General features: G+C 46.6%; 1 protein-coding gene across 4 annotated transcripts in view; it reads left to right on the top strand.

Annotated features, from left to right (window-relative positions):
• The first annotated feature begins 229 nt into the window (after positions 1–229).
• Positions 230–12,130, top strand: part of CARHSP1 (calcium regulated heat stable protein 1) — a 38,050-nt gene continuing 26,149 nt past the window's right edge. The window contains exon 1 of one of the 4 annotated variants that reach the window (XM_051796986.1): positions 230–321. The gene's annotated coding sequence lies outside the window, so the exon portion shown is untranslated. The other 3 variants (XM_051796731.1, XM_051796820.1, XM_051796906.1) reach the window with 3 other exon arrangements.

The following is a 12,130-nucleotide window of genomic DNA, read 5'->3' on the forward strand; positions in this document are numbered from 1 at the left end:
TGAATGAAAAGTGGTATAATGATGCTATCAAGAAATCCTTCTGGTTTTTTTCCCCTTTCAGGACTGCTGAGGGGAGTGTTCAGTCCCAGCAACAGCCCGGAGCTGTGTCTGAGTAAGCAGGGGACCATCCAGCAGGAAAGGAGAGAGGCAGGTGAGCCCTGCAGCTCTGGACCACCTCCTGCCCTCCTCCTACCTGCAAGGTGCCCCTTGCTGGTCCAACCCAACAGCATTGTCCTCTGGGGAGGTTCCCAGCCCTGCCTGCATCCCGGGAAGGAGCTGCACCGCTGACGGCCACCCCACACCAGGGACAGAGAGAGCAAGGTAGGCACGTGGGCTGGAAATTATTAACTGATCGTCAGTAATTGTACTGAGAGAGAGGAAGAGGGGAGGGAGACAACTTGGGAGTTCGGGGGGAAGCTGGAGCCTCTCCTGTCTCTGGCAGCTGGTGAAAAAAGCAACAGGCAAAATCATGCTTCTTAGCTGTGGTGGCTGGGGGAACACACACACACACTCACATGGAGGGTCCCCCAAGCTCACCATCCAGTATTGAAAAGCAGCCTCATGGCTGTGGACATCCATTGTCATGTATTTCTCATGGGCTGTGCTTTTCTGCTTGGGAAGAAGAGGGAGAGGGGAAAAGAAGAGGGATGACTCACAAGTGCTGAACCTTTGAGGAAAGCACAGCTGCAATCCCAGGCTGTGTGACTGGGGAGACTGCTCTGAACAGTGCTTGCTTATGTAGTGCTTTCCCTTCATCCTCCTCCACCTCAAAAAAAGCAGTTTTGCCACACAAAGCAAAAGAGAAAAGATTTCCAGGAATAAATGTTTAATTTTAGCTCTAATTAATATTTTAAGCAAGAGAAGTCGTCAGTCCTGTAACTGTATCTTACCAAGGGGTAAGATCTTGTGTGGAACAGAACTGGATGGAGAGGTAAGATACTTTGGAAGACAACCGTGTGACTGACACAGATAGCTGGTTGCTGCATATTCTGAGACCTCTTCTAAATGCCCTGTTCTCAGATCAAACACACTGTGTTATAGGACTTCTGTTTAATTTTCCTCATGGAAAAAAAAAAGCCCTGCTAAAATCTGTGTGTAGCAGTTTTGCCACAAATTGCACACTGCTGCTTCTTGTATGCTAATGGCTGGCTAAAAGAGTGTATACTTCTGTCTGCTATAAACCTTACCTTCGTAGAGATATCAGGACATGCTTTTCTGGTACCTTTAAGTGGAAAAGTACCGGAGAGAATTCAGTGCCTAAGCTCTCTTTGTAAAACCACCTTCCAGAATGCTGTGGTTTATTATCATCTAGGAAGACTGTGCGCAGATGAAAGCATTGCTAAAACTCTGGTGGCTGGATGTAGTGCTTATGTAGTGCTTATGTAGTGCTTTCCCTTCTCTCTGCCCTAAGATCTATCAGTGATTCTTATGTTCCTGTGGTCTGTGAGCATTTACTGAGAGCCTGCCCTCATCACTGTCCCGGACTGTCTCATCAGTGGTGCTGCTGCAGCTGCCGCTTCAGGCCCTGTGTGACAGCTCTGAACATGCATGAACAACACCCAGGTCATGCTACTACAGAGCACATGTGTGGGCTTTCTCAGCGGCGCTCACCACAGCTCTGTCCCTCATCCCCATTGCAAAATTCGGGGAAAGTTCACCACGATTATTCTTCTATAACTCTCTGTTTCACTGAGCCCTCTGGCCGCGTCACCCCTTTCTTTTAACACCATCTCCACTTCGCTATCGCGATTTTATTTTCGGACAGAACCGTCTGGGGGCCGAGCCTACCAGCAGAGAGTGGACGTGGCCATCAGGCAGCGCATCCCCGGGCTCGCTAAACGCCCCATGCCGGGGCGCTGTCGGCCGGGCCAGGTGAGCGCGGTCCGGCCGGGGCGGAGCCGCCCGGCCCACCCGCGTTACAGCCGGGGCGGGGAGCGGCGGGGCCAGCGCCGCCACAGCCCGGCCCTGCGCGGGGCCAGCGCCAGCCCGCACGGACCAGGTGAGCGGGGCCGGGGCCGGGCTGCTCTTCCCCGGGGGGCGAGAAGCGACCGAGGGTCCTTGGGCTCCGCGCCGCTGGAGCGCCTGGCTTGGGGAGCGCCCGGCGCTGCTTTCGGCTGCGGTGCGGTGCATTTATTTCGCTTTAGACACTAAGGCTAGTTTCTTTCCCTTTCCCTTTCCTTTCCTCCCCTTTTTCCCCCTCCCTTAACACTTTTGCGGTTTTTTTTTTGTTGCGCTTCGGAACTGCGGATGTGCCGCTGTTACTCTCGGAATCGCCTGTTTCGTAAATGACGAGCGAGACAAAGCACGCTAAAATAAGAAGCTTTCTCGCGCTAGGAGGAAAAAGGTCTAAGCGCTGGTTGCTTAGAGGGGACCCTTCAGAACTCACAGAGTCTGTTGCTGTGGCTTGAGCTGTTCGCTCTTACAGTCAGAGCCTCTGAGCAGTAAAACTGGGGAAAGGAACCCTTATTTCGTGTTCTCTCTGCATGTCAGATGTGTGTGCATGTCACTTCTTGCCCTTGTAGAGAAGCCTCTGAGGATGATTTTTGGATCTGTGCCTCTGGATTTGGCTTTTAGGGAGTGCATTTGAAGTTCTTTTATGGCTCTGTTTTTGCTGGAACTGCTGAGCTACTTCTAAGAAATGTTTGCAAAACCTTCTGTGGTGCTAAATTTGATCTCAGGGAGAGTCTGAAAAAACTTTAAGGCTGCTTTGGCGTGACCCTCATGATCATTATTTTTTTGTGAGGTTGAGCGAGGTTTTTTGATTGCTGTTCTTAATGTTTACCTTCTGACTATTATAATATGTTCGGCAAACATAATTTCTTTCCTTCTGTTGATTATTAATGAAAGATAGAAAGGCCTGTGTATGTAGCTGCAGAGGGCTTGGACTTTCACAAGTACATCTTAGTATCTCCATTAAGTCTAAGAAGGCTTAACTAACATGTAAGGATGTTTAAAAAAAAACCCAAAACATGTATGAAGACTTTGTGTGTTTACAGAAGAAAAGTTACGTGTGCCAAAGAAACTGTAGGAAAGATGAGCCTGTTCTCTGGCAGTGGGTATATTTTTACGTGCTATATGAGGATAAAAGGAGAGAAAACATGCTTCTTAAAGTGGCCCTTTGCAGGGGCAGAGCTGAGGGTGGAGCTCATCCCAGGGCCCTGTGCATGTGGTGACACCCATGTGACACAGAACCAAGTGTTTGGTTGTGCTGCTTCCCTGTCCTCCCATGTTCTGGGCAGCTGCTTCTGGCTACAACTACCCTCTGCACTGCTCTGAGCTTCTGTCACTGCGGTTGTAAATATTTTGACTGGCATCGTCCCCTCCTTTACTTACATGTTTGTAAGCACAGAAATATTTACATACAAGTCATGTGAAAGCAGCCAGATAAGGCCAGGTAATGCTGGGTTCTGTCTTCTCTTATGGCTGTTGCCTTTTGGGCAGTGCTGTCTAAATAAATATAAATCCAGGCTTTATATATACCTGAGCATGAAGCACAGCATGAACGTGGATGTATTTACTGCAGGTAGAGCTGCCTTACAACAAACTGCCAGACCGTGCTTGTGCACTACACAAAATACAGGTCTTGGGATGAAATGTGGTGAGGGGGGTTCTTTCTTGGTGATAGGACCAGCAGGCTGTGGCAGAAGTAAAGAAATCCTTCCTCTGCTTACATTTCATCCCAAGCAGGATGTGGGGTGCAGAAGCAGTTGGGGCCTGCTGGTTGTGGCTGGGGTGTCTTCAGGGTGAAAGCTGTTTCTGGTTGCACCTTTTTGACTGTTTTTGTCTCAAGTTTTTTTTTTTTTTGATCACTGAATATGGAGTAGTCTCAGCAGAGATTGATAGTAACTGCTTGAAACTTGGAAAGAGACTCGATTAGTAACATTTAATGAGATTGTAACTGTTCAAGTATATATTGATAAATATTTGGATGTTGGTGGTTAATCTGTCCCTCATCTGAAAGGTTTCTGACAGAGAGTAAGAAGAAGAATTGGGCTTGAAAAGTGCAAACCCCATCAACTCCCCATCAAGGGGAGTGATGAGTGGGGATCACATCCCTTCCTGGGGCTGGGAACTTCCTTCGGGGGCCAGTGGGCAGTGGGCTGGGAACAGCACTCTGCACATCAGAGGGGTGGCAGCCTTTGAAGAGGAAAGAAAAGACTGAAGTGTTCGTTTTTCTTTCTGCACAACAGTTTTAGAAACTCAAATCCTGCTTTTTTTTGCAACAGGTTGATACGGAGAGCTAAACAAAAAGAAACAGCTGAAACACTGTAGAGAAAGGAGGTGTTTAGCATGATGTGTCACTCCCCAGTATAGTTCAGATAAAATGAAAAACAGCGTTCATCTGACTAACTGCTCTGCCTTTTCTCTCAGGGCAGGGTAGAGGCAGTTGTTCTGCTTCCTTCTCTCATTCTAATACTGTCTTTTCCTCACGTCTCAGGCAGTCCCTTGCACAGATCAGTGATCTCCATTTCCTCCTCCTCCCTCACTGATCGCTGGTTTCCGCTCCCCGCCTCCTGCCCGGGTGGTCTCGGGGGGCTGCGGGGGTCACTCAGCCCGGCTGAGGCAGCGCCTGCCGTGCGCTGCTCTCTGCTCTCGGTTCTGCAATTGAGTTCCTCTGGGCAGACCTCAGCTGGCCGGGGAGCGCTTTCAGGATTTGCCTTTGTGCCTGTTCTCCTTTTTCATGACGTGCGTGATGCAGCCCATGGTACCGGGAAGGGCACCGAGGGAGGCAGAGAGTGGTGTCAGAGCAGGGAGCACACACAGGGCTGCACACGCGGCGTTGAGCTCTCTCTCGTTGGAGCATCGCTTCTTGCAGTCTCCCCTTTCTGAGAATAAACAGCTGCCTCTTGGATTTTGTAAACAAGCAGAAGCGAGATTCTGTGGGAAGATTTTGCTTCCCCCCTCCCCCCCCCCCCCAGCTAGTTGCTAAGAAAAAAAGGAACAGAAGGTGCAGAGATGGGACCCCCCCTGTGATGAAGTGGCACCTCGAAGCACCATCCCCGCCAAGGCGAGAGAGGGTCTGAACTGAGGCTTCCTTTGTCCCTTCACTGTGCAGAACGACACTCTCTTAGCTGCCGTTTCTGTCATTTTTGGGGCATGTGGAGTACAATAAAGTGGTGTTTCTGTTGTTTGCCGTCCCTGAGGGAAGCTGTAAAATACCACGCGAGTCAAGTCGCATCTACTCAGGCTTGGCTGTGGGGCCTCCGGGTGGGTGCTGCCCCGGAGCCTGACCTCCCGCTAATGGACAGGGCTTCAACAGCCTGGAAAACCCCTCCCACTCCAGTTAAAGCAGCGTCATTTGTGTGGTTCCTCCGATGCTACAATCCTACCGATTGATTTCAGAGCTTCGCTGGTTTTTTATTCGCCGTTGGTTTGCACAGCAGCTTTTTTCATTGGGTCGATTTCAAATGTAGGTATATAACGAAGTAACCTAGGAAATGCTTTTAAAATAATTATTATCTTGGGGGTAATGACACTTACATTAAGAGGTTTTTGCATTATTTATGCAGTTTGGAAACTGAACAGTAGTCTAAAGGAAATGAACATCAAGTTTTTGACCTGTCATCCATGGTCCGAGCGTTAGGCTCCACTTCCCTGGAATTCTGTAATTCTGCAGGGAGGAGCTGGAGATAGGGTGAAGGTCTCAAGAGATGTTTAAATATGAGGATGTTTCAAGGACAGCAATTATGTATTTGGCCTTTGGGCTCTTGCCAGGTTGTTTGGGCAATAATCCCTTGGTGGCCACTTCTGACCTGGCGTTGAGGTCTGGGAAGGTAAACCTGGGGTTGAGCTGCAGCTTCCCTTTCAAAGGTGATCAGATAGTGGAGGGATGAAGGCATAGAGAAAACAAATCAACCTGCAGTTGAATCCCTGGGGGGTTTCAGCTGCAGGGAAGGGCTCTGTTACCGTTTTCTGGAAGAAGCAAGTAAGCCTGTGCAGCCGTGTTGCAGGGCCGTGTTCCTCACCCTCATGGCTCTGTGCCTGATCTGATCACAGACTGCTTTGTGTGGGACAAAGGAAAATGGAGAACTCTGACCTGATAGTTTCTCTTTAATATTAAACCAGCTGGTCCTTTGCCATGCCTCATGAGCAGCATATGACTTGGGAAGTGGTGGGGCATTAACAGCTAAGGCTGATCCCAAGAAGGAAAGCAAAGAACATGTTGGTGCTCCTCTGAGGAGCCTGTAGCAGTGGGTCTCTGTCCTGCTCAGCCGCCAGTGGTGGTGTGTTTGTCCCATGGTGGAGGACAGACTGCCAGTTGGTGTGGAGACACAGCTGCCTGCTGCAACCACAGATTTTGATGGCAAACAGTAAAAACAAAAGATAAAATTTCTGAGAATTAGAGCGTGAACCTCTGCTTCCAATGAGGAGGTTTGTAGACAATTCAGCATCTGGTGTTCACTTTGCCTTCTCAGTGTTGGTTCTGGGCAGGGTGGGATGGATGGTGTATTCTGTTGTGGCAGCTCTGCCATGGGAGTCACGTTGTATTCCTTCAGGCACAGCTCTGCATCTTAAAACATTTCCAGGAGCACAGCTTTTCCCAAGGTTTCAAATCTTTTGCCACTTGCTATTTAAGAGAGTGTCCAGACAGAGAGTGACCTCTGTCCAGGAAATAAACATTTAATCTTGCCTGTCCAGTTGGGGAGGAATTATCTTTCTGTGTCAGTACATGGTTCATGTTTGGTTTGTTTACATTGCAGTGCCAGTCACGCTGGTCGAGGCCCTCTGGCGATATGGATATATTGTTTTATGAGCTCCTGCCTCCTCAGTGGTTACTGTTTGGTGGCTTTCCCATCATGATATGATTTCAGAAGGCGGCTCAAAGACATTTGCTTGTTTTCAGTTACATAAGTTACTTGATTAAAATAAATCACGGCCACAATTGCAACTTCCTGACAATGACTTTAAAGGGTAAATGAAACTGCCAAAGAGAAACGTAAAAGAATTTCCTGTTTACAAAATATATACCTGTTACTGGGGTGTAAATACATCATTTGGATCCTTTCACCCAGCTTAGCAAGGCAATGCCTGTCTGGGCAGTGGCTTGTCTAGACCAGGAGCTCTGCTGACAGCAGCCAGGAAAGGCAAAATATGCTCAGCTGTAAAGATTTGGATCTCCAATATTTGGGGAAAATCGAGCAATGGGAATTATGAAATGTGGTTATAGCCTTTTCACAGAGCCTCTTAGCGACGGAGACTGGTAGGAGGAGTTCTTAAAGTTATTTCGAGCTAATTCAAGTGGTGGGTTTTTCGTTTTACTGGTAGGGAAGAGATGAAATAGAGTGAATATTTGTATTGACTTTCTGCTTTATGGTGTTACAGAAAATGTTTGAAAAGTGGTCTTACACAGGTCTCAGTTTCTGAATAAATGTGTTCTTTTTTTTCTGTGCAGAAGGGCAGTTTTTCCCTATCCCAGGAACTGTGTCCTAAAAATTATTCTCACCAATGTTTAGAATACAAGTTCCAGAGTAGAGAGCATACCTTTATATACCTATATATTTGTGCAGCTTCACTGTCTTCTGATACATTATTTTTTAAAATTTACTTTTTCTTTTCCTCAATACCAGACTTAGACAAAAAAGCTCTCTCTCACTGAGGATGTGTGATGCACTGCAGTGTCGTCTACCCACAGTAGCAGGGACTTCAGGACAGAAACTCACTGCTGGACCCAGGCCAGGCTGAACCTGGCAGAGCTTCTGCCCAGGCTCTGCCAGCAGCGTCCCATGGTCGTGGTGTCATCATAGTGCTGCCTGCACAGTCAGTTTTTCACATGCTCACCTTTCCCACTCTTCCATCCCTCAGGCTTTTCTGGTAGGCAAACCGCATCTGAAAATCCTCCCAGAGGAATAAAAGAAGAAAATATGGTAGTGCAGAGCTGTCTTGGCATTTATCACAGCCCTGCAGGGGGAAAGGAGTTTTGCTGGACACTCGCTAAACTGGTAGAGTTGGGGTCTGGGATCCTAATCAAATTTGTTCTTAAACATTTTAGTGTGACTGGGTTGCCTGTTCCCTGGCACAGCTCCTGAGGAGGAGCTCTCTCTCTGGTACCCCACTGATGTGGAGCTGTGTAGCCTCAGATCTCCTGGCCACCCAGACCAGGGTGAACCCACCAGGCGTGCATGCCTCTGGTTTCCCAGTGCCACAGCATGACTTGTTCTGGACTTAGGGCTTGTTCCTGAGGCAGGCAAACATGCAGACTTACCTGAGGATTCTCAGCAGTGTAACACCAAGTTTCACACAAAACACGGGTACACATTTCCTTGCCTTTGTTTTCTTACTGATCTCAAATCTCTCTTGCTAGTGGGTCTTTTCCAGTTTCATAAGGTCGTGTGGCCAAAGAGGTAAACTGAATCAAAATAATCTTTCATAAAGGCACTCACTGCCATTCCTGTGCGTGGTGTTTGCTCTGCTTGTGTGTCCCATTCCCTCCGTGTTTGCAGTTGAAGTAGACACAGTTCTTTGGAGCTGTGACTGCTCTAACGCAATGCTTAGTACAATTTTCCATTAAGCATGTGCTTCTATATGGATTTTTATTTTTAAACCTGAAGAACATACATGCCTCAGGTCTCACCTGCTTTTTTTTTTTTTTTTTGACTATAACAGCTGATTTCTGCCTTCCCTGAAAAGCTTGAGCTGCCTGTTCCCTTGCTTTGGTCTGTGTTGGCTTTTGAGCATTAACGCAGCAGACATAAATAACAGCAGCAGCGTCTGTGATTCTGGACAGCTCTGTCCTGTTCCGTGCCCTCCCAGCACATCACTGGAGCCGTGGCTCTGGAAATCACAGCGCAGTAAATAGTTTTGTTGACGTGTAAGCAGGCACAGAATCAAGCCCCGCACACGTGCCCGTGCTGGCGCTGCGGTTTTTGCAGGCATCGAAACACAATATGACTCCTTTTGACTGGCTGTGAACTGCAGAGTGGATGTGCTGAGCAAGAAAGACTAGTCTGTGCACACACGGTAATCAGGGAAAGCAGTTAAACTCCCTGTAGGTCCATTTTCCCATTAGTGGGCTGCGAACGATGCGTTGCCTGCAGTGGATTTGCTGGACTGTGGGTGTTGTGAGCATTTTTGAGACTAAGAATTTTTTTTCCTGAAAATCTCAAGCGTGTGATTGGTGATATTTTCCAAACTGCCATCTGAGAGGACACGACTGAGAGGATTTGTGTAAGGTGTAGTTTCCAGAGGGTTTGGGCTGTTTATCAAAGTGGCTCCTGTTCCCGAAGCAGCTCTGGAGGCTGTGGGGTGTGCTGTGGGTGTATCACAGGTTTGATTACACATATAGGAACTACCTGCTCACCAGTGCAGGAGACCCACAGATCCCTAAAACAGCAGCTTGCAGTGGGGATAGTTGTGCTGCCAGGACTGAGCTGAGGAGAGGTCTGTAAGGTAAAATAGCAACATTTTCTGCTGTGCCAAGCAGTTTGGTTGTGTATGTTTGCTTATGTATTCTCTGTTCTGCAGGTAGTTGGGTTACGTAAGAAAAACCAGATCTGTGCAATGTGCATATTTATATAGTTCGTATCCTATGGACTTTAGTTAAACAAATAAAGGCAATTTCAGTTTGAGAGTCACAAACTAACCCTTAGTTTTAGTGTTGATGGAGCACTTGCCTCCTGGTGGAGACTGAGTGTGGCTTTTGCTTGTCATGACAGAGTGTGAAGATCCCTTTGCCTGAGTCTCCTTTTCACTAAAAGCACAATGAACTGCTTGCAGGGAGGTGTTTTGGTTTGGGGCCAGGCACACTGACAGTGGGTGTGCTGCCTCCTGCTTGCTGCTGGGTTTGAGCAGGGAGCCCGGGCTGGTTGTCAGCCTGATGAACCTCTGCAGCTCACTCAGGGTTTGTACCCAGAGCTGTGGACACAGCTGGTCCTCACCCTGCTGCTGCAAAGGAGGTTGTCTTTGCTTTACAGCTGAGGAAATGAGGACACTGAGGGGGGGTCTTAGAGTCACAAGCATGACCTTGTGTAATGCATGGTGGGATATACTGTAAATTGTGTAGAGGGAGACTGGGGAGAGAAGAAGAAAACAGAAATGAAATTGTTAAATAGGGCACTGATCTTTAAGCATATAAACATATGAATTTTCCCCATTAAAATGTTGGTCTGTCATCCCATCTGTGTGTGTGTGTGTGTGTGTATAAAAATGCTCCCTTTTGTTTCATTTTAATGGACTGTGCATTTCTATGCCTGACAGTTAGCACAGGCTGAATATGCGTTTTGTCAAGCCATCTTCGTTGGAGTGATGATGCCCATTGCTAACCTTTCATGCAGGTGGAATGTAGTTTTAAAACTTTTCTGTGGTTAGAAGGGTTTTATTGTGGGTTGTATTGTGGGTGCAGCTGTTTGTGTAGAGAGAATTTGTGCTGTTGGAGCCTGGGAAGTAGGATGCAGGTAGGAAACTGTGGGACAGGATAGAACAGGAGGAGGCCTTAATGGAATTCAAGAGCATTTCTTTGTTGCTTAGCAGAAAGCAAGAATTTTCTTCACTCTTGAGTCAGATAACAGAGCATTTTCTGTTTCTTAAATTATTTCAGTAAATTGTATATCTTCTGGTCATTAATTGATATTGGTGCAGGTTCCTAGTGATGTCTCAATCACAAACCTTTCGTTTAATTGATTTCTGAGAGATCTAATTGAAATATACTCGAGTTATTAGACTAGGATGTTTAAAAATATGCATAGGAAGTGACAGGCAGTGAGACTGTCACTGAGACAATAAATCTGGCCTGATAAAAAGGCATCTGGGGTCTGTGGGTGCCTCACAGTACTGGTGTGAGGATCAAGTTATTTTTGAGTGATTTCTGATTCTGCACCCTGCCATCTGCATCTTGCTGTAGTGCTGGCAGATGAAATATCCTCAGAGGATTGGGGTTTTTTCTTTGCCAATACATGTATGCCTCATAAATTTCCATGGTTATAGATCTCCGTAATGTGAAATGTTTTTCCCTATTGAAAATGTTGATTAGGGAGGAAACACAGTGAACTAATTGTTCTGAGTAACACTTGAGCCACATAAATTTTTCAGAGGATTTCTGTAGCCTTAAAAGGCTCAAAGTTGCACATGAACAAACTTACCCATAATTGTGCCTGAAGTTTTGTGATGTGAGAGGAGGCTGAAAAAGGGAGAACTTTTGAAAAGTGCTTGGGGATTTACATATGTATAACTCCTTTGTAATAGTATGACACTGTATAAGCCCATTTGCCTTGTAGATGAGCCTTAAGATGCTTAGACACAAGACACATGAGAGACTTCTAGTGTTTTGGTATAAATATTTTCTGCCAGTATGAAATAAATCCTGGAATAAGTTCACAGGGAATGTGCCAGCATGGAAGTAGTGGCAGAGGGAGAGCTTCAGACTCGGAAAAGCACCGAAGGAGGAGCTGAGTTGCAGAGCTCGAGAGCAAGTGCTGGAAGGGACAGAAAGTTCCCTGTTCAACCAGATATTGTACTTCATCTGGGAAATACATCACCTACTGTGACTGGGCATGTTTAGCAAGAATAGGATGAGATGTATTAGGTGTTGCCTCTGCTGCCCAAGAAAAGAGCTCCCAGCCTTGGCTGATGGAGGGGTAATGAAGGCAGCAGGAGCCTGGAGTGGTCAGTACAAGGGTTCTGTGCATTTGAAATAGGTTATATCACAAAACATTTGAATAGGTTATATCTGGTTTCTGGCCCAAACCAGCTAGCTTGTTGACAAGCTAAATCTACAGAAAGATTTGAAACTAGTAGGGTTTGTTGTCTAAGAAAGAATAAGGGCAGCCATTCAAGTGAAGAATCGGGGAGTGATTTAGAAATACTAAGATGTGTTTTAAAAAGGTGTGAGGTTTTTTTGTTTGTACTTGGAAATTTAGAGTGGGGGTGAAGAACACCAGAAGGAGCTTCTCCTCTTGCTCTCTATCCTATTTATGTCACTTCTGTTAGAAAATTTAAGGTTTGATTTATGAATAAGACTGCACCCTTTCTTATGTGCTCTTCTGAGCTAATGCTTTTTCCCATTATTTTCCTTTGCATGGTATGCCCTTCCCTTTCCTTTTCTTACCTTTTTTGCTATGCTCTCACTAATTTGCCTTTTGATCTCACTGTCCTTTCTTAATTTTTCCTGTAAAAAGGGCCAGTCCACTAAGAGGAG

The sequence above is a fragment of the Manacus candei genome, unplaced genomic scaffold, assembly GCF_025592945.1.
Source record: "Manacus candei isolate 608988 ecotype Guabito, Panama unplaced genomic scaffold, ASM2559294v1 h1tg000002l, whole genome shotgun sequence".
Lineage (NCBI taxonomy): Eukaryota > Metazoa > Chordata > Aves > Passeriformes > Pipridae > Manacus > Manacus candei.